General features: G+C 41.4%; 1 protein-coding gene across 5 annotated transcripts in view; it reads right to left on the reverse strand.

Moving 5' to 3' along the window:
- Ano4 (anoctamin 4) overlaps window positions 1-22,815 on the reverse strand; it is a 374,740-nt gene that overhangs the window by 284,026 nt on the left and 67,899 nt on the right. For 3 of the 5 annotated variants that reach the window (XM_021174227.2, XM_029482962.1, XM_029482965.1), the window contains exon 1: window positions 16,833-17,226. The exons of 1 other annotated variant lie outside the window; for it this stretch is intronic. The gene's annotated coding sequence lies outside the window, so the exon portion shown is untranslated. Of the gene's footprint in view, window positions 1-16,375; window positions 16,540-16,832; window positions 17,227-22,815 lie in introns of those variants that run through there. One more of the 5 variants, XM_029482963.1, reaches the window with a different exon arrangement.

Here is a 22,815-nt window from a genome sequence, read left to right on the forward strand (position 1 = left end):
ACTTGAAGCAGTCTAAGGTTCTCCAATCAAAACCAAGAGCATAATTTTCAAACTAAGAAACACCAAACAAGAGAAACATGAAAAATAAAATTTAAATTAGAACTAATATCAAGGGAATGAAGAAACAAGGCTAAAGAACAAAATTTTTAAACTCAAATTGAATGCAACATTACCTAATAATTGGGTGTTTGGGAGAGTCTCTATTGGGACTTACTACTCTGCTACCTATTTGTTAATAAAAATGTACTCATAATATTGAATTTGACATGAAAACTATGTGAAATATAGGTCTCTATGTGGCTATGTGCTACGTATCTATAATGTTCCAGGAAATGTTCCCAGTTCTGAGGAATGCCTAGCAAGAAGCACTGCATACAAAAGCCCTGATCCCTAATCAGTAAAGATGGACATGATGAAGATGCGTGAGAACACAAGACAAAACACATGGTACACAGGACGCTATGAGGGATGGGGGCCTATATTAGCACAAGGTGTGGGAGTTGTGCAGTCTTGAACTTCCTGTGAAAGTCAAGGAAGTCTTCCCAAAGTGGTCAGCCAAGAGGAAAAGTAACATTTCCCTACAACAAGGGAGAAGCAGTATAAAGATGTGAGGTAGGAGCGTGCAGATGTGCAGGAAGGGAAGGGTGGCAGGTGCGCAGGAATGATGGCGAGGAGGTCGCGCAGCTGCAGCACAGTGAGCCATGGGAGATGACTTCTTTAACTAGGTAACCAGGCTACCATGTCAAACTCAGAGCTGGGAGGCGACTCCAGTGAACCAGTCACAGGACACCAGTGAATCAGAAAGAAGTAGTAAGTGTCACATTGATATATTCTGAGACTATGTTCTCTTTCTCAAAAGATCTGACCAATCTTCAATCAATGGTTTCCATTTTAGGTAAAGCAAAGTATCAGGGCAACATGGCTTTTTTTCTGTATAATATTGGATAAATTAGTGTTGTGTGAACACATTTGCTCACATCTGATGTAAAGATTAGAAACAAAACAACCGCCTATATATTCTCCTGAAATTTTGTGTTATACTGTCAAGAAGTTTAAAATATATAATCACATATTTGTAAGATTAAAAAGACTGTAGTTCTATATAAGTAAGTAGTAAATTTCAAAACGAAACTGTTGGTCAGAGAGATGGCTCAATGGGTAAAAGATTTTGCCACCAAGTCAGATGACCTGGGTTTAACCTCAGGATATACGTTGTAAAAGGAAAGAACCAACTCCTGAATGATGTCCTCTGATCTATAAACAGTGGTATCATAAGTACATGGCCAAATTATTCTTATTAGCATAAAAATGGAATTTGATCATTTGTGTAAGTGTTCAGGCCATGGAATGTACATGCCCAAATGCATAAGAACATATGCATGCATATATGTACAAAATAAATATAATAAGAAAACATTTTAAAGTGTTTTATATTACATATTGCATTTTTGAAATACTATATCAATTTCATGCTTTTCTTCTTCAATAGGGAGATTTGTAGCTGATTTTTCCCCTTAAACTCATATCTAGCCTGCTTCTCCAAAGAATTTCACCCCAATGTAGCATATTTTATGTTGTTTACACTGAAAGCATTTTATTGCCTATATTACTATGTTTGTCTGCAAAGAAATATTTTATGCAGCTTTTCTGTTTAGTATTCAAAGCCTTTCTAGATCCCTGCACAATGCACAGTGGTGAGATTTGAGATGGATGAGAGAGACGCTTTGCTTTGCTAATTGAGGGGAAGACTGACTGCAAATGGGCATCTGAGAAATGAGTCTATGCACGTGCTTTAGATCTGGGGAACCATGGTCTAAAAGCCTGTTGCTAAGTAGCTGTGCACACCTACCTGAACACCTACTTAAAGTCCCTGGTGAAGATCACCCATTTGAGCACTAAAGAATATCCAGTTTTCTGTGTATAATCCTGGTCTCACTGCTTAGTTTCCCCATCCTCTCATTGGACATGAGAGAGATAAGCTAATCGGCTTCTTTAGGCAAATGTCTTTGTCAGGCAACTCAAGACATCCTATTTAAAATGATGATAATCTCAGTTGTCACTTGACACTGATGGATTGAATGACCTAATGCTGCCTGCACTCAGGACCTTACTTGCCAGAAAGTCTCCTTTTAAACTTTTTTTCTTTATTCTTGAGAATTTTATATGTATATACAATAAAATATGGACATTTCCATCCATTAACTCCTTGCAAATTCCTCAACACAGCTCCTTCTTAAGTTTGTGTCCTTTTATCTAATTGGTGCTACCTATGTGTGCATAAGTATGGGGCCACCCACTGGGGCATGGGAAATCCACCAGCACTGACTACACATTCCAAGCAGAATGAACCTTCCTCCCCCAACAGCCATCAACTGCCAGGACCTCCTCAATAAAAGGCAGGTCCTGGAAGGCACCTGTCTTCATTAGGGTTTTACTGCTGTGAACAGACACCATGACCAAGGCAACTCTTATAGGACAACATTGAATCTGAAGGTTGATAGCAGACTAGGACTTCCAGGAAGCTATGATAAGGGTCTTAAAACTCACACACACTGTGCCACGCCGACTCCAATAAGGCCATACCTGCTAGAGTGCCACTCCCTAGGCCAAGTATATACAAACCATCACATTCTGCTCCCTGGCCCCCATAGGCTTGTTCAAACACACGAGTCTACGGGGGCGATACCTAGCCATAGCATAATAAAAAATTACATTTAGTCCAAACTTCCAAAGTTCCCATCGTCTATAGCAGTCTCAACAATGTTAAAAATCCAAAGTTCAAAGTCTCTTCTGAGATTCACCCGATCACTTAACTGTAATCCATTATCTGGAATTATCTGGAAATTTTACTGAATTGATCTTATGCATCATCACCAAGGCTCTCATCAAGGATGAAGTCTTGAAGGACTGCAAGAGCCAGAGGGTGGGAGAAGTGTTGCAAAATGCTTACAGACACATGCTAAGTAGCCATGAACAGACCTGTATTTTGTATAGTTTTAGCATAAGTAAAAACAGAGGAATTCCATTACTCCAATTCCTCTGTATTCAACACAGCTGTCACATTCATGAATATATAGTAATTGTGGTCACCTGCCAACCAGTCTTTCCTGGCCTTAAAGTTCAATGTCAATGACTCTCAAAGCCTTAGTTGAAAAACCAGTACACAGGGAAGGCAGCTTAAAAGGCACACAATCCATGTGCATTTTGTGTGCCTGGGTCAGGTCGTACCATCAGAGAATGGATACATAAAGGTACCTTTAACTATTGCTCTTGTAAAACTTGTAGGGCCTTGCAGTTAACACAGTGGATTTTAAAAGAGCTAGCACCACTGGCTTTGCCGACTTTCATAACAAAACAGACTGTGCTCTTTATGAAGACTCCTGGGAGAAGCTTCATCTTGGTGCCAAGAGCAACTACAGTCATCCTAAACCACTGATTCATCTTTGCTTCTAACAGCAATTTCCTCCCACCTTCCCAGAGCTTCAAGCCAAAATCATGGCCCCTGTATCTTCTGCTTAGGTCTTTCTCACTGCTCTGGAACTGTTCTTCATTCCATTTTACTCCCAACATGTTCTTTACCTTTGGTCCATTTTTGCTCTGTCATTATGCATGGCTACACATTATTATGCATGTAGACAGTGATATCCATAGAAACACACGCACAACACACACACACACACATTGTAATTTTACCCTATTGTTCATGCTTTCTTTACACCCATAAAGGAAACAGAACTTCCCTTTAAAATATCACCTATTTTTAAAGCTAGAGTGACAAATATGCTATAGTCTATCACGTAAAACCAAACTGCTAAGAGCACAAGGTGTAATCATTTAGAGTGTCCAAAAGCACTTCCAAAAAGGAAACAGAAGCATGTAACCCACAGAACTATAAGAAAACAGAAATAAGAGAAATCAAAACCCATATCTCGTTTTCATTCAGCAATTCATGTTTTGAACTCCTGTTTCGTGCCAGACATTGGGTTATAGATAAAGAATTGAAATGGAAATAAGAATGGTCTCTGTTTCAAAGAGACTACTGCAGTCTGCAGAAGAGGGGACTGGAGAGGAACACATATCAGACTTCATATGGAAACACTGATGGGGAAATCATCTCTGTAGACTGTTCCAGACACTGTAGGAAGTGTCTATAGTACAGAGTAAGTACAAATCAAAACTGAACAAAAGTGAGGGCTATCTCAGGTCTATACCCCAGACCACAGTGATGTGCATGCAAATGTATACATACATACATACATACATATATGTGTGTGTTATATGTGTGCATGCACACACATACACACCTATTCTAACCACACTATGAAATAAGTATAAACAGTTTAAATGCAGCTTTTAAAGATTGATTTTATTATTTATGTGCGCACTTGAATCTGTATATGCATTCATGTCTATGTGAATGATATTTGCAGAGGCCAGAGGAGGGTTTTGTTTCTCTTCTGTGGTTGTAGTTGGAGGCACCAGTGAGCCCTGTGATGTGGGTGCTGGGAACAGAACACACTGAACCCAGGTGCTCTTAACCATTAGCCAGTTCTCTAGCCTTATGAAATAAGTCTATATAAAACTTCATAAAATAAGAGTAGTTAGTGTCAACTAAGAGGAAACAGGAGGGAATTTGAGAAGTCCAACTCATCCATCACCTGTTACAGTAACTAAAAGGTTAACTTTGAACCTTAGGATGACAGCACAAGATTCGGTTGAGAAGGAGCTCACCCAGTGAGAGGGGAGCACCCATGGTTTACTGTACAGTTAACTAGAGAATAACGACATGGACCAAACTAGAGCCCTGGTCTTAGGCAGAGCCAAGATAACAGCCTTCACACATGCTTCTTGTATCCCTTCTTTTCTTGTGCTGTAGAAGTATGTCCAGGCCATTGTGTCCAGGGAAGTCTATGGGCAAGGGTATCACTGCCAGTTTTCACAGCTGAAATTTATATCCATACAAGCCACCTAAAATCCTCCTAAGGTTGGGATCTGACCAGAGGGATACCATAAAACATTTTCTCAAACATATTTTCAGTTTTGTGGCATACATAGCATAGCACACCACACTTGTTACAAGAATGCACTTGAGACTTGGAGCTGTATAACTCCCACACAGAGGTGACTTCCCAGATAAGGGAAGAGTCACCTCTCTGGAAACTTTATAACTTTTTAGTAAAAGAGAAAAGTAGCCTTTCTCTTGTTTTTAGGTAAAAGCAGTCGAATGGAAATCTAAGCAATCTATGATTTTTCATACTAAACTCCCTTTCCCCACACTCAGATTTTAAGACCAAAGCCTGCAGGTCCTTTTCTGTACCTTGACGTTGTGCCTCTCTCCTATCAGTATCATTGAGCTCCCAACTTCTCAGATTATTGGGCCCTTGATTGCTATCTGATGCAGATTCTCAGGCTCTTGAACTTCTTAAAGACATGTTCAAGTGTAGAGTGTTTGTGCACCAGGTTGCTCAACAAGGTAGACACCACACACACATACACACACACACACACACACACACACACACACACACACAGAGTCTATTTAACACAGGCTCCCAGAATAAAGCAATCACACTCATTCTGTGAGACATCTGCATGCAAGCCAGTGCAGCTCTCAAGTGCATCAATGGATTCACTAACCTAATATGGTACGTGCACCACACTGGGCATGCAGGATGCTGAGGCACCTCTGTTGCATGTCCTACATCTCCCTTGGTTTTCCAATCCCCTGTTCATTATCAAGTAGCAATTCTCTAATATCAACCTGTGCACTTTAATCCCTAGGCAAATTTACCTATGCTTCCAGCTTTAGGTTCAACACTGGCTCAGATAAGAAAATTTAAACATTGTATGAGATTTATATCCATGCAAATCTTCTTCAACATTTCTTGACTAATATATTCATGCCTTGTCTGTAATGTGGTAATTCTTCTCTAAAAAAATATGTATGCTATGAGCACTAGAAACAATACCAAAGATAAATCACAAAATAGGGAGAAGCAATTTGTGGAAATCAAATATGTACCCTTTAATGTATTTTTAAAAAAGAACTTGCTAAAGCCCTCCAGGTTTGAGGAACCCTATAGAAGATGAGGCAGAAAGATTATATGAGACAGAGGGAAAGAAGGCCACCAGTGAAAGAAGGTTTCCTAAACACAGAAGGACCAGTGCATATATGAACTCACAGAGACTGTGGCAGGATGCACTAGGCCCTCATATGTCTGAGCCAGATGAGGTCCCAGAACTGAGAGGAGAAGTGAACACATTCCTCTATCTCTAGCTCAGAAGCTCCAACTGATAACAGTTCACAAAGGAGAAATTAATTCTCTCCAACAGAGTCTCACCAGGTATACAAACACTGAAAGACAGGCTCCATTCCCAGCAGTAGATAGATGGCCAACACAAAACAAACTCAATGACATCATTGGAGGTTCTCTTCCATAATATTTTACCAAGACATCTCTCTCTCTCTCTCTCTCTCTCTCTCTCTCTCTCTCTCTCTCTCTCTCTCCTCTCTCTTTCCCATACAAATTCTTTGTATATAAATTATGGCTTCCATTTTTGTGTTTTTACTGGGATTCCTGTGTGTTCTATGCATGTGTCTCTATAGAAAAAAAATCTCTTACATATTGTATGGGTGTGTCACCTATCAATAAAAAAGTCTGTGTCCAATAAGGAAAAGGCAGGAAGTAATAGGTGGGAATTCTGGTACAAAAGATGAAATTTGGGGAGAGAGCACAGGAATTCACCCCGGAGGAAACCAAAGGAGAGCAGACACATGGAACCTGAGCAGAGGTAACCAGCCATGTAACTCACATAGAATAGGATAAATTGGTTATTAAGTTATGAGTTATCTGGGAAACAGCCAAAACATACCTTAGGTATTCATAAAGAATAATAAGATCTCAGAGTCCTAATTTCAGGAAACATAGAAGCCAGGCAGAAAGACACAGTTACACACCTCTGTAAGTACATATATTTCTTATGCTTTTCTTTGGCTCTTTTGTCTGTGTTGTCCTAGTCCTAGTTGGGCTTTTGGTTTTGTCTTTTGTTTGTTTGTTTGTTTGTCTTTTGAGAAAGGGTCTCTCTGTGTAGCTCTGGTTTTCCTAGAGTTATACCATAGACCATGCTGGCCTTGAACTAACAGAGATCTGCCCACCTCTGCCTTCCTAGCATTAGGATTAAAAGCATGTGCCAGCATGTCCAGCTTACCTTATTTTTTTTTTTTTTAGTATTATTATTATTCTTTAGATCTCTGCTTTTTTCGAAAGAGAGACCAAAACATTATAAATACAGATGGAAGAGGGGTGAGTAGGATCTCAGAAGAGATGGGAGAGGAAAAATCAATCAGAATTGATTGTATGAAAAAAAAATCTATCTTTCAATAAAAGAAAGAGACCTCTCAAAAAAAAAGCTTCAGTATTTCACCATTAATTACAAACATAGTTTGTAGAAATAGTTATCACAAGAACATTCCATTAAGCAGGAATATAGAGACACATATGTAAGAGAACTATATGCACCTAGCACTAGAGAGACACATGATGGGAACAAACCAGCAGCTGCCGCATAGAGTAACTGTGATGGTACTGTCAACTTGACAGACTCTAGAATATCAAGGACATGAGGTCAATAATGTGGGGAGTGACTTGATTATATATCAAGGTGGGAAGAGTCATCTTAACTATAGGCAAGACTATTGTCAGGGCATGGGACCCTGGACTGTATCCACTGGGGAAAGCAGGCTGAGCAAAGTATGAGTTTGTCACTCTCTGACTCTTGGCTGCAAGTGCAATGTGGCCAGCTCCCTCTCACAACGGACCCAGACTTCCCCACCATGGTGGTAGACTGTAACCTGGAGCTCTGAGCCCAAATAATCCCTCTCTCCCTTAAACTGCGTTAATCAGTATTTAATTACAATAGCAGGAAAATTAACGATGACAGTCACTGGCTGCAGGCACTGTGCTAAGCACTACCATCTCATTTATCTCTGCTAGAAACTAGGAAGTCTACATTCCCAGTTATGCCCATTCTTAGAATCGATGACAGTGGTGCACAAAGAAATGGAGCCACTTGCCCAAGATCCAAAGGTGAGTGACAGAGCCAGGGTGGGAACAGACTGTCTTTGCCAGAGCCTGAGCTCTCTATTACTAGATTTCCTTTTAAATCTTAATTCTTTAGAAACAAGGGAGAAACTGTTGACTGAAAGCATTCTTGAAGTAGAATAAAATGTGGGTACTGAATTAGTGATTATGCAGAACATAGAGATCCAGACATATAAAGCATCATTCCCATTAATCAACTCACCCAGATGTTCCAGCCAGCAGAACCTGTTGCTGTAAATGTTGCTCACTGGCATACCACATGTCTCACCCTCTGTATTAAGACCCTTCTGCCCTTGTTCCCTTCCCTTGGCATCCCCACACATCTCACCACCTCTATTATAATACTTTCTGCTCTTGTTCCCTTCCCACAGGTAGATTCCTTGCTAAGTTTTCTGTGGGTTCATTTGCTAGCTCCCTCCCATCTCCATCTCTGAGTGGTCTGCACTACATCAATGGTTATCTTCCCTCTTGAGGACTGTAGCTCCTGTGATCACAGCTCCCCAGTTCTCTCAGGATAACCCACCAAATTGACCTTCTCAGACTCAAGCAAAGGGAAAGCCCACTCTGTCTTCATCTAGATCTGGCTTTACATGAGCTTTGAAGTCCACAGTACTTTTTCTTTTAACCATTTTAAGAATGAACGACCTTTTTGGTTATAATCTTATCAGAATAGCCTAATGATTTCACAGGGCGGGGGCAAGTCCACAAAACTCTGAAAAATTAGTTGAAAGAAAATGCAAATAAGTAAAAGCAACACACTAAGAACAAACCAAACACAATGTACAATTTATGTACAATTTGTATGTGAGGTGTTTTGCAAGAGACTCATGAGCTGAAGGTTCACTCTCTGCTTAGTAGATCCAGTGATTGATAGACACCTGAGCTCCAGCAATAGTCAAATCCCTGCTGAGCTTATACTAGATGCTCTATCTTGTGTGGTGTTTCCTCAGAGCAAGTACAGCACTGGGAACATACCTCTGAGGGGTCAGTCTTACTGGGAACACTTCCTGTCTGTCTTGTTTGCTTCCCAGCTTCCATGAGGTCAGCTGCTGTCCCCTCTCTATCATGTGATCACTGTCTTCCTTCAGCCTCACAGCCGTGGAGTTGGAAACCTCTGAAACTGTGAGTCAAACGGAACCATGTCTCCCACAACTTACTTCCTTTGGGTATGTTTGGCACTGCCAGGAGATCCAGTTAAGACAGTACAGGAAGGAAAAACACAAAGGAGACCACGCATGAACACCATGGCAAACACACCCATTCTCTTTCCATCACGAATCCCTCTCCGATCAACTGCATTTTTCCTAAAGAACTTTTTTGTTCCTTCCCACCACTCCCTTCAGATGCTCGATCCTGAAGACAGAATATTGACAGTTTTCACAGTTGCTTCTTCTGCCCAGAACACAGTTAAAAGGTCCAAAGGACACCAGTGGACTGAAAGAACAGAGGATTGAAAGACATGAACTTCTCTGATTCATCTTACTCTACAAACAAAATGTGTTTGTTCTCATGGTCTAGCCAAGGTATTTACATATACTGTTCCAAATTCTTTAATGAGTTTAGATTAATTTCCAAGGAAGAGCGTCACCTGGCCAGAGACAATTCCAAAGCATTAAGACTCACCAATGTACTCACTGACTGCTTCTGTGAGAGGAAGGAAAACAGCATGACAGAAATCATGCTCAGGGGATGAACTAAATCCATTACAAATACAATTTTCTAAGCCACTTTTTTACCTACATGAAAACTAGCTTATGCATGCATACCCCACTGGTTCACAAAGTGATCATATCCCTTGTAACAGCAGAAAGTTAATTGCCAAAGGAAAAAGAAACATAACTGTGTTATTAGCAATAAAATGCCAATGGACCCATGAAGCTTCTCAAAGGCTAGATGGTTTGCTAATTAACACCCCAATGATCTCAATCCAAAATTCTCTCTAGGTCTTAAATGATTGATTTAGGTTAGATTTTTCTGGCTTAGTTTCTTGCCATGATTTTTGTCTTGCAGTATTGGAACTTGAGCCCCAGAGCATCATACACCCTCTGATCCTAAACCATACTTATAGTGCTCTTCTTGCTTTCTTATATTGAGACAGGGTCTCACTAGGTTGCCCAGGCTGATCTTGAACTCACTCTGTATCCCAGGTAGGTTTTAAACTTGTGGTCCTCCTGCCTAAGGCTCTTGGCTGGATGAAATTACATACCTGGGCCAGCAAGCCTGATTCTTTGTGAAGACTTTGACTGCCAGGGTGTACCCCAAGACAAAAGGAATGGGTGAAAAGTGTATCTCTTAGGATGCATGGCCATATCTTATAGTCAAAGATATTTCAAAAGCATCCACAGTTGACTTTTCTAAACATTGATTAGGCAAAAGTAATATGTTTAGACCGAACAGTACTGTTCCCATTGCCCCCTTTCTGACTCTTTCCAAAACCATTGATTATTGATACACTCCCTCGGATGCCTAAGGTTTTGTTCCACCCACTCTTTGTCTGGAATCCCCTCTCTTCTGCCATATCTGCAAGTCATGGCCTACTTGTTCTATTTATCTACTTGTTCTATTTATCTACTTCTAATCATCTACTTCGAAGCTAGATGATTTATACCAGGCTGAGCCTTACTCATTTATAACCTTTCCAAGGACAGGGGTTATATGCTTTGTTTGTTTGTTTCCTTTCTTGGCACCTAAAGCAATGGTTTTGCCTGTAGAGATCACTCAATCTATCCTCATCATTTACATTAGTTAAATTCCTATGGAAGCAAAGGCATTTTGAGGGTTTTCCATAGAACTTTGAGTAGACTACATCCAGATCCCTTTCTGTCTCTTTAGCCTTTTCTCTGTGAGCCATGCAGCCACACTGTTATAAATTAACTTCTCTACATAGATAGGATGCTGCCACAGGTTTTTCATGGTTATTCCCTATCCTTTTTTTCCCCAGAGTTCTTGGTATTTATCCTACTAAAATTACTAAGCTAAAACTTGGGATACAGAGATGAAAGTGTAGTGCCCACACTCAAGGAAAAAATGGAGAGGAGAGAACAGAGGGAAACAGAGGAGGAGAGGAAGAGATTGTTACAATTTGTAAGGTCCTAAGAGATCTTCTTGCTGATGGATACAAGAGGAGGAGAGAGCCAGTTAGATCAGATCTGGCCAATAGGACTTAATAAGGATGCCATCTAAAGGATTTCTGGGAGACAATTACTAAATGTGCCTTCAAAGTTTACTGTAAAAAGAGGGAGGCATTTTAGGCAGAAGGCAGAGCATGTGCAAAGGCACGGGGGCAAGTCAGAACAGTTAACATTGCTAAGCACTGCAAATCATCTGGGAACATCCCATGTCTGCTTCAGAACATGGCAAGCAAGGGAGACAACACTGAGCATTATGGGGAGTGTGGTTAGAAAGCAAGGAGACTTACCTCCATACATGCTGACCCGCCCACGCTGTCAACTCAGGATCCTAGGGAACAGGTGAGGTTTTCCAAAGAATGGAATTGTCATGTCACCACATGGCAACAGCATAAACCAATTTCACTAATTAATCTCTTTCAGTCAGTCAGGTAACAAAATTACAAGCTGCAGGCACTTTGGAAAACAGCAAGACACATGTCACAATAAGAGCAAAGATTTCTTTTTATGAAAAGAAATTCTCAGTGATTGAAGCAAAGGTACAAACTGCCCAAGCAACTGGATTCTCTTAGGAATGGGATGTGACAGCAAGGAGAACACAGGCTAAGAATCAAAAGGGGGTGAGCTATGTGAGGCCTGAGTAGACAGGGCCCTGCAAGGGGGATGGCCCTATGTGGATGCTTCTGTAATGTGTCTACTGCTGCACACAGGATGGACATAGCATATGCACAGTAAATATTAAACAAATTCATAAATGCACAAAGGAATCAACCCATAAACAGACAGAATCACTTAAATAATGTAAGTGCAGAGAAAAAAAAATCCCTAATCATAGTGTTTGTAAAATTCTTTAAATGTCCATAAAGAAAGCAAAATTTCAATAATAAGAAAAAAGCATTAACCATACAAGCATGAACAAATTACCATAAACATTTGCTTGATGTGACTCACGCTGACTGGTACAGCTACGTAATCTGCACTGAGTGAGGCCGAACATAATGGTCACCAATGAGTTAGCTGACACAAAGCAGTTTTGTGAGCAATGAATGACAGAGTTAAATGTCAGCTGGGTATTGTGGAAGAGGTCCCACACCAGAAATAGAGCAGGGTTCCCAGTAAGTAAATAAATGTACTTTGCACTAATTTTACAGTGCCAGAATGCTTAGTAGATCTCTAACCTCAAGAAATGGCTCTATTTCCTTAACTTGTAAAAATAAATAAATAAATAAATAAATAAATAAATAAATAAATAAGGTTAGATGTTCCTCCAAGTGCCCCAGCGTAAGCAAGTGATCACAGCTGAGCCCTGGTCATGACAGGTCATTATTTTCATCCTGACCTGAGGCATTCTGATGGCCACATCAGTGTGAGTTCTGAGAACTGTGTAGGGTCAAGAGAATGTGCAGCCCACCCCCTTCAGGAAGGCCAAATACGGATCAAGAATGTCCATCTAATTAATAATGAATAAATGGAAATAATATATCACATTTTTTTCATGACTAAGCTGCCTGGCATCTTCAGACCTGGCCAAGCCTAAGATAACAGATACAGAATTTGAGTCACATAGACAGTGGAAAGGTCTAGAATAGATGGATCCTAAAGACATGCTTATACAATTAGATCATTTCTGACCTCCAGTCTTCTCTACTTGCTCCCTCTCCACCACTTGTGAGCATACCCCACGGAGAGTCAACAAGAACAATATAAGTGAGAAAGGCTACCAGCTGACACAAGCCAAAAGGGCATTCAGAAGCTACACGATGAAGGATTAAAGACTTCTAATAGCAAGAAGGTCCACAAAACCCATCATGATATGCTTGAAAAGTTCCTTGGTTCTTCAGCCCTAACTAACAACGGTCTGACTGGAGAACCAAATGCTAAATATAGGGAAGAATTTCCCCCTTTCATCTTGCATTATTTTGGGGATGTGAGTTGGTTCTTTTCCAAAGTTCTGCCATCTCCTGCTACCACCCAAGATGTAAAACTTGCAACATAAACATTTGTGACAGCCTGGATGGATTATTATTCTACTGAGAATGTGTTTTTTTTCCTCCCCTAGGAGGCTGATCTACGGACTGTAGTCCTAAATTCAGTAGGGTAACACAGATCTGAAACCCAGTCCCTGACACAGCTCACGAAGCATCTCTCCTATTTTATACAATCCGTCTGTGCTGCCAATGGAATAGTGAGTTCCTTTCTAAGTAGATCACCATGGCTAGTGGGAGAAGTGGTTTTGATTCTCGTCTGAGAAACAGTCTTCCCTCTAGGAAGCTGATGTGGGAGTTGTACCTCCCTCCCTTTACTCTGTAAAATAAGCTCATGGGAAGATGGTAAAGAACTGGCTTAATAATATTGAAAAGGGAAAAGAAAAATACAGCCAACTTCGCAATGTGGCTAATTCGGTTTCCAAATGCAGGCTGGATCTTACAATCAAATGAGTTTTGTATCACTCACAAACTCTCTTGATTAACATAAAAACATTCACACAGTAAACATGTCAAAAATTGAAGGCAGTCCAACCTAGGCAGATCTAGAGTCCCATTAATTAACATGAAAAAGCGATGCTATTTATGGTCCCTTGGTAATCAACTATGGAAAATAGATTTGATGACAAGAAAACCTGCGGAGCCATGAGGTGATATGTATATTAATGCAGAGTTTCATCTCTTGGTTACATTATAGTTTGAACAATTGCAGTTTCGTTACCAAACGAGAAGCTGCAACTTCTCTGTTTGTCCCACAGTTTTCATTGTCACTGAGTCTGTGTTCAGTGTGCACATATGTATATTCAGTGTCCACATATATGTGTTCAAACGTGGATAGCTGAAGCAGGAAAGACAGAGTACAGGAAGCAAAAGAATAAAAATGGAGACTCTTGATTCTCAATATAAGGGGCAGGTTTCAAATTAAAATATTACCCAAAGAAATAGTGGAAGACAGGTTTGGATGGAGGCTGTAATTAAGGAGCATAAAAGAAAGAATAACTGCATCTCTTCCAGTCTAGGGATTTGAGACCTTTTTTGAAATAAGTTAGTGTGCTGTAGTTGCTCAGCAGTGAAATAACACTCAAAATGTTGCGGTGACTTCATCACACTGAGGATACAGGCTCCACTCAGCACAGCTCTTTGTCAGTTCCTGGGGTACTTTTCTCTGTGGAGACACTGCAAAGGAATTAATACGACAGCCTGCTGGGAAACAAAAAGACCCTGATTCAACACAATCCCCAAAGGCATTGTCTGGAAGTGAGTGACGTGCAGAAAGTGAGGAGATCCTTAATACACACACACACACACACACACACACACACACACACAGGGCTTGCTAGAGAATGCTAGAGAGTATCTTAGGGATTTTCCTACAATTCCCTAAGCATGCTGCAACAACTATTAAAATTATGTGACCATAATATCAAAAATAAAAATTACATCTGTATATACTCTTATATATGTTTATACATATGTGCATATATATGTATCTGTATTTATATCTATACATACACACATAGACACACACATATATTAACATTATATATGTGTGTGTATATATGACTCTGATTAGTTAGAGAAACAATCCATTGAACAATACAAAGCAAGGCAGGGGATCACTTTGCTTAAAGCTAACGTTGCTGCTAATTACAGTGAAATCTCTTTTAGATGCATAGAAAACTGCCTGAGTGTGAGAAGTGCAGAGGCTATTTCCAAGATACCTAAGATGATTCTAACTCTTTCCATTCCCAATGAATACCACAAACTGCCAGCCCCAAACCCTCAATAAATTCCTTTCAGGTGGAGTGGGGATTACTCATAGTAAAGAGCTGGAAACAGCAGTCTGCCAGGCACATCCCAATATTGCCATGAACCATGGTTCCATGTAGGAAAGAATAGACAGCAGGGTTATAACCCTAGCCCCTCTGAAGTCTTTCCAACATCATTTAAGGATACAGACTGTAGTCTGCAAGAACAACCCACCCCACCACCACCATTTGCATTTGAATGGATTTGGAGGGGTCATGGAAACATCTAAATAGTCAAGCTATTTAAATAGATGCTTTCAAGTTTTTTAATGCAAGAAATAATACAAACAAAATATAATAATCACTAAAATACCGAGTGCAAACAAAACACCAAAATGTATCCACTTTGAACCCAGGAAACAGGATAAAGGCATGTGTCACCAGGACTAGTTTAAGAAAAATACACAGACAGTAGAAATATAAGTAGTGTAACAGGGCAAGGCAGCCCCCAAACTTCACACTCCAAACTCCCAAGGAGCAAGGAGGACCAATCAGAAATGTCACCCCATTACTTCTCACAAAAAATCCCCCACAGGGATTGAAGGCTAAATTATACCTGAGGGCACCTTTCCCCTAGAGTTTAAATTCCCATATATGAGAATATAACCAATATTCAATCCAAAACTTATTTTTAAAAATGAAGGAGAATGACAGCTTTGAAACTTATCATTTGCTTTGACCAACATAATTCTGTGCTAAGGAAGGAAGGAAGGAAGGAAGGAAGGAAGGAAGGAAGGAAGGAAGGAAGGAAGGAAGGAAGGAAGGAAGGAAGGAAGGAAGGAAGGAAAGATTCCCTATACAGAAGGACTCCTGCAGTGCACAAGTTCAGCAAGGTGAGACTCCAGACATACTCTGGGTTTCCTTTGGGCTCCCTGAGGCATCCAGTAACAGACTTTTCAAGTTGCAGAGTTCTTTACAGCCAACCTGGGATGCCAGGTGGGAAATGAGAACATTTAGAAGCCTGCCACGGAATAATTAACCTGCCATGCACATGGTCTCTTTTGGAAAGCTGCTTATTTTCTCTTGGAAAAGTCTAATCATTCCAATAGCTTCAGAGCTTTTATCTCTCAGCAGGAAGATGAAACTATGTTGTCAACTCCAAAAACAATGTTCTTACTGTCCCTCCCCACCACCCTCTCAAGAAGCAGCTCCACAACGCGGTTTGCAGACCTGGGTGCCCTGAGACTCAGAAGCGATGAGGTCATGCAATCTACTTGTCTTCCCAGCGCAGGATTCCTCTCGCTGCTAATGTTCCTGCCCAAGTTGTAAACCCCGTCAGACACGGGGCCATTCTGGACCCACCAGCAGATGTTTAAAGCACAGCTGCCCATACAGACTCTGACATAACTCACACGTGTGTGCCCGGGTTCAGCCGGGAAGATGGAAGTCTTTGGCATGTGGCAAGTCGCCTCTGGTCCCTCCAGGTTCTGAGGGGGTACCCCTTTAGGATGCTGAGGAATCCCTCTCTCGCTGGAATCTATCAGCCAGCCTGCACAGATCCCCTGCACACTGCTGCAGTTTGCCGTGGAGAACACATTTGCCTAGCTACTGCTTCAAGGACAAAGAGAGCTAGCACTTAGGTTTCTGTCATAGCCGGAGGGCTCGGGCTTATGAAGAAATAAATAAATCAAAGACAGACTATGCAGACAAATGACCCCAGGCATTTCAGTTCACTGGGTCCCTCCAGGGGAAAAAAAAGCGACCAGGAGAACGGAAGAAATGCAGAAGGAAGGTCACTAAGGCAAGCCGGGAAGAGAAGGAGCAATCCGTTCACTGCAGCAGAACAGCTCATTCAAGGCAAGCACTTACCATAAAAATAGAAAGAGTCAACAGAAGGAGAAAGGATCCTTCCTCGGTGTCTGTGGTAGACAGAAATTCACCGCGAACCTCGGCAAAGTGATGGGAGGCAGCAAAGCCCTCCACACACAAGTCCTTTCCGCCTCCCCTCCAGCCCGCATGCAGTTGTTTGTGCTGTAAAACCCCCGAGAAGTCTGGAACAGGACTCTCCGGAGAGCAAGCAAGCCGGAGTGAAAGCAGCCAGCCGGGGACCAATTTCACCACAGTCTCAGAGCATCACTCCTAGGACAGGTCCTCCCCACCGGGTGCAGGGGCGGCATGGGGTAGGGGGGCGGGGGCAGCAGGCTAGGCTTTGGAAAGCAAGGTTTGGGGTAGGGAAGGAGCCTCTTTGGAGTGGAAGGAACTGCCGGTGAACACATCAGTATTCCATATCAGTTATTGCCAGCAACCAATCAGCCTAACCAGGGGGCTGTTGTCAGTGTGACAAGAGAGTGCAGATGACAGGCAGTCCTGGGAGCTGCAGGACAGCTCCCTGCCAGCAACAGAAGTTTGGCAGGATTGGCAGCTTGCCCTCTCCCCAGTCTCCATTAATATTTGCTTGCTGTTTGTCAATTCCCAAAGCACAATAGTTATGTGGGCCACTCAGCAACTTCCCAAGACAGACCACCACCACCACCACGCTCTTTCTGCAGGAAGCCAGAGTGGACGTGAGTCTTGGCTAGTGACTTCTCACACATCAGACAGCTCTGACAGGACCCTCCACAAGGTCACCACCAGTTCAAAAATGGCACTCTGGACCTGTGCCTCTCTATGACGGGAGTGTAGGTTGAGAGAGTCAGGAATAGGGCTTTCCACAATCATGGGAAAAATTTAAACAGAAAAGGATTAAAGGTCTCTGCAGGAATTTGACCCGTCCATCTCTCTTCATTAACTTTCCATGTGGTGTTTTATAGAGATGTTGTTCAATCTAAGTTTCTAAGGACAGTTTATGTTTCCCTTTGACGACTCTTAAATCACCCATGATTTAAGACAGGACATTCGTACTCTAGGCAAACAGTATTAATTTATAAGCACTAAAGCGAGACACCACAATTTACACTAACAGAAAGGAGCCCAGGCCTTCATGGTCGGTGAAGAATAACTCTACACTTTGACTATTTGTCTTTTTCTAAAACCATTCTTGTATCATGTTGCACCTGGAAAGCTGGAGGCATACATCTTAAGCTGTGATTGTTTTGGATGATGAAATTGGACCAGAAAGTGTTCTCTGAGGCTAAATGCTAATTTAGTGAGAGGTCAGAGGGAAAATTCCAGATTTTCTAACTTTGGAAGACTGTTTAAGGTTACTTTCTTAGCAGAAGAACCAATTCCCTTCTCCAGTCAGGAGTACATAGGAGGCTGTGTTTTTATGTGATGCTGTGTTTCTAATTATAGCTCTCTTTTCTCTTAGAGGCTGGACATTCTGTGATGCCTTCCAGCCATGGGCAAACTGCAGCCTGACACGGAGGAGCCGGAAGATCACTGCTTAAGGAGAGGGACTCTGTGAGGGGGACTTCGAGGGGGTAGCCTTTGGGATGTTAATTAATTAATTAATTATTTTAAAGATGGGGGGATACACTCCAAGCAGTTAGCTGGGCTTCAGAGTGAAGCATAGCAGGAGGCCACAAAAATGTTCCACATCAAAGGCAAGCATAATAAAATGAAGTGTCTTTCCCTAATTAACTAATGTGTTTATTCACTTTACATCCCAGTATCAGCCCCTCTCCTCTTCCCAGTCCGCCCCCCCCCCCCAGCTCCTCCCTACAAAGTGAAGTTTCTTATACGAGGAGGCAAAGGATGCTCAGCATCGTGTACACTAAAGACGTGAACTCCATACGCTCAAATGCTGCTTTATTCTTCATCTCAGCCCAACTCAAACCAGCAAACATGCATAAAGGGCAGAGAGAGGCTCCTTGCCTTCAAGAAATGTACAGTCTCACAGGCAAACTTAAATCTCCTCTTGAGACACTACTATTGTGGCCAAGGCAGAAACCATACTTTAAAAATGTGTTTCAGGTGAATCAAGCTCTGAGGGTGGACTTCAGGCTCTGAACTCGTGTCGTGGAGCGTTTTCTATAGCCGCACCTACCTGCAAAACACCACTGTGCAAATAAACTTTATTATATTTAATTGTTTTGTTTACCAGTGGGGGATGGTAGGTACGTACATCCCACTGTACATGTACGGAGGACAGCTTGTGACAGGCAGATCTCTCCTTCTACCGTGCCGGTCCCAGGAATTGAACTCCTATGGTCAGGCTTTGCAGCAAGCACCTTATGCTCTGAGCCATCTCTCTGGTCCACTTTCAAAACCCAATTTTTGATGTTCTTTAGCAGAATGCTCCTAATGTGACAAAAACATGGTCAGCATAGCAAATAACGAGTTTAAAGAGAGTATTATTTAAAGCTCCTGAGTAATTGAGATTAATTCTGTTTATGAAACAGATTCAATACCTTGACTCTGTTGGAGGATAATGAAGCATGAAAAGGGATAATTTTGCAGAGATACAAATTGCCTAGTAGATTAAATAATTGTACAATCTATATGGCAATTAGGTCAATGAAACTGGTATTGTAGTCACTCAAATGTAATTAATTTTTAGTTTGGTCATTTCTCTATTCTCTCTCTCTCTCTCTCTCTCTCTCAAATAATAATAGAAATTACTCAGCTTCAGACAGCAACAAACAACATTGGATTTTGTACTGTACACACAAACAGAAACTGGAGGTATCGCACTGTGCCTTGTTCACCAATACCTAACATGTCATAGGTTCCCCAAAAATATTTGTGAATGGCCATTTGATCGGCCAAGAAGAATCTTGCTCAATGTCTAACAGAGCATGATTGGATGCCTTCTTTTTAAAGACTTCTAGCTATGCTGAACTAACTTTCTCTGAGTTGAATTTGGTACCTACATAAGCCATTTGTCTAAAAAGAAAAAAAAATCACTTTTTCTGGAAATCATCTCTCAGGAAACTTGCTGATTATGCTTTAAAAGACCAGAGATAAAGATTCTTCCAGGTTAGTCTTTCAAAACCAGGGTGGAAACAGTAAAGTTGAGGCCGACCTTTGGTAACCAGCTTAAGAAGAAAAAGGTTGTTTTTTTTTTTTTTTAAAGTCTTCTTTTACAAGGGTAAATGGCTGTATAATTCTGCGTACACGTGTGTTCACAATTTGTGTGTGAATAAAGATACTACATACTGCGGCATGCATGAGGGCCAAAGGGCAACCCCAGTGTGATGGCTATTTTTCCAGTTGTCAACTTGACTGTATCTGGAATGAAGTACAGTTCAGAAATGGAGGGCACATCTGGGATCCAGATCTTGAGGCTTTTGATCCAGTTCTTAACATGGGATGATACACATTTTTGATCCAGATCTTGAGGCCCAGTGGTCTGGCCATGAAATGCTTAGACAAGGTAGTGCATGCCTTTAATCCCAGGAGACAGAGACATGCAGATCTTTGAATTCAAGGCCAGCTTGGAGCACAGCAGGTTCCATGTAAAGAACAGCTTAGATCCAGGTGTGGTGGTGCATACCTTTAATGCGGATCAGGCCTTCTGCTGGAGGCCTACATAAGGAGAATGGAAGAAGGAAGGCTTCCTTTTCTCAGCTTGCTTGCACTTACCTGCCAGCTCATCTGTTGGAACCTACTTCTTCAGGATTCCAGCTTAGACAGAAGACCAGCTAAAACAACTACCCTGTGGAACTGAGCAGCTACTAGATTCTTGGACTTTCCATTCACAGTTGCCTGTTTTAGGGTTAGTTGGACTGCAGACTCTAAGTCATTCCAGTCATTTTCCTTAATGTATAGATACAGTCCATAAATTCTGACTCTAGAGAACCCTGACAAATACACTCAGATCTGGCCCTGGCTGTATCTACTTTATTTGAGGCAGGGGTTTTGTTTGTATGTTTGTTTGGCTGGTTGGTTGGTTTGGTTTTTTATTTGTTTTTGTTTTTCTGGATTTGTTTTCTATTATGTTTACCAGGCTAGCTTGTCTGATTCCTCTCAGAGATTTTCCTGTCTCCCTTTATAAGCACTGGGACTAAATACATTCATGCTAAAAGTCCAGTTTTATATGGGAATTCAACTCTGGTCCTAATGCCTGGATGGCAAACCATTTTACCCACTGAGCTATCTCCCTAGACCCCTAATTCCATTTTTTAACACCAAGACCTATTATTAAAGGAGACATAAGAATCAGAGAAACTTAAAAACCAGTTTTTTCCATCTGATGGTTTTCATAGCTGTTATAACTTACATAAGGTGACCATTCTGTCTAAAGGTACTAGTCACTTGCTAATCTGGTTTTTGTCCTGGGCTTAACACTAGGGGCATGTGTCTTTCACACCTGATGTGTCCATTGCTAAAATTCGAGTATGTTCACACAGCGATGGTGAAAGGAGACTGCCTATGTAGCTAATCCAGAACATGGCCAATCAGACTGGCCTTGAGACGCTTCCTGAAGTAAGTGTACACAAAAGCCTTCAGGAATGTTTTCTGACTCAATCCATGTGGCTGTGAAGGGGATCCGTCCCCATACTGTCTGTCACCTCAGTCAGGGAAGCAAGATAGAAAAGCTCATTTTACTTCAGAGATTAAATGTAAACCTTTTGTGCATCAGTAAAAAAAAAATCGTGCTCATAATTTAAAAGGAAAATAATGTACATTTATTGATTTATTTTCTCAATAAATTTGGACTCTAGCTTTTCACATCAAGCCAGACTGAGTCATTCGCAATCACTAGACAAATAAAAGGAAAGAATACTCCAGAAAACGTGTGGGATTGACATGAATTCTCAAGTCCCATTTCTCATAGCTAAATTGTCCTTCTGCTTCCTGTGGGAGGTCTGGAATGCAGAGGGAAAATGTTGGCCTACTAAGGGCCACTACCTGGATGAGGATGATTTCCCAAAGCACTTAGTAGGCAGGCTTTCAGATAGTCAACACCAGTTCTGAATACGTAAGAGGCATTTGAGGCTCACAACCAGAGCATCCAAGTCTTGAAAGATGTTTGCTTTCAGCATTTCTCAAGCCAGAAAGATCCCCTGGGATTGTCAGAGATCAAACCATACAGGAAAAAAAAATTCATGAAGATCTCAGCCTGCTCACTTTTCCTCCTGTTTTGGAAGACAGTAAAGTAAATCTGTGTCTGACCTAGAGTGACAGAGAGCTAGGCTGAGTGTACAGAAGCCAATATTACAGGGAGAGGGGGAAAGGGAGAGGGACGGGAGGGGGAAGGGAGGGGGTCTACACACACAGGCACACATGTCAGAAAAAGGAGTGTGTACATCTAAACTCTTACTGAAGTGTCTACATTGCAATCCGTCTTTAAGTCTCAACACTGACAACCCATTTGGGGCATCATCCTCTCTGTTAATTATTAATATGGTCTCCAATCTCTTGCCTGTTCTAAGCTAGCCTCCCTATTGTCATTAGCAGGTTGGACCAAATACAGTAGCTGTTAAACATGGAATTGAGGCCCCCCTCCAATCTGGCCTCGGTTTACACTTCCAGCATCCATTCCCATTGTTATTTACCCTATATTGCATGCTGTCCTTACACATCCTTATTTACTGTTCCCATGGACACTACTGCCTCAGTTGTGGTACTCCACTCTCCCAGAATAGCCATCCATACTTCTCTCTCTGGAAACACCCTGTTACTCATTCTTTAAGGCCCAGTTCACTATCATCATTTTAGTCAAGGCATCAAATTGCCCAATGTGGTTTAATCCCTTCTGTTTGTTCATAATGTGTTGTTTAGTCTTGTGTTACAAGCACAGATAGTAAATACATTATACTGAATTAGTGCCTTTAAAGCAATTTACCGAGGTCCATGGATGCTCTAAGTATCTGATGCACAATGTTACATGATGAATGAATGACTACTTTTTATGCCTCTTACAGTCAAAAGCACTTGAAGGAAGGACAAGCCTTTTTCCTGGAAGTCT

Source organism: Mus caroli, chromosome 10, assembly GCF_900094665.2.
Source record: "Mus caroli chromosome 10, CAROLI_EIJ_v1.1, whole genome shotgun sequence".
Taxonomy (NCBI): domain Eukaryota; kingdom Metazoa; phylum Chordata; class Mammalia; order Rodentia; family Muridae; genus Mus; species Mus caroli.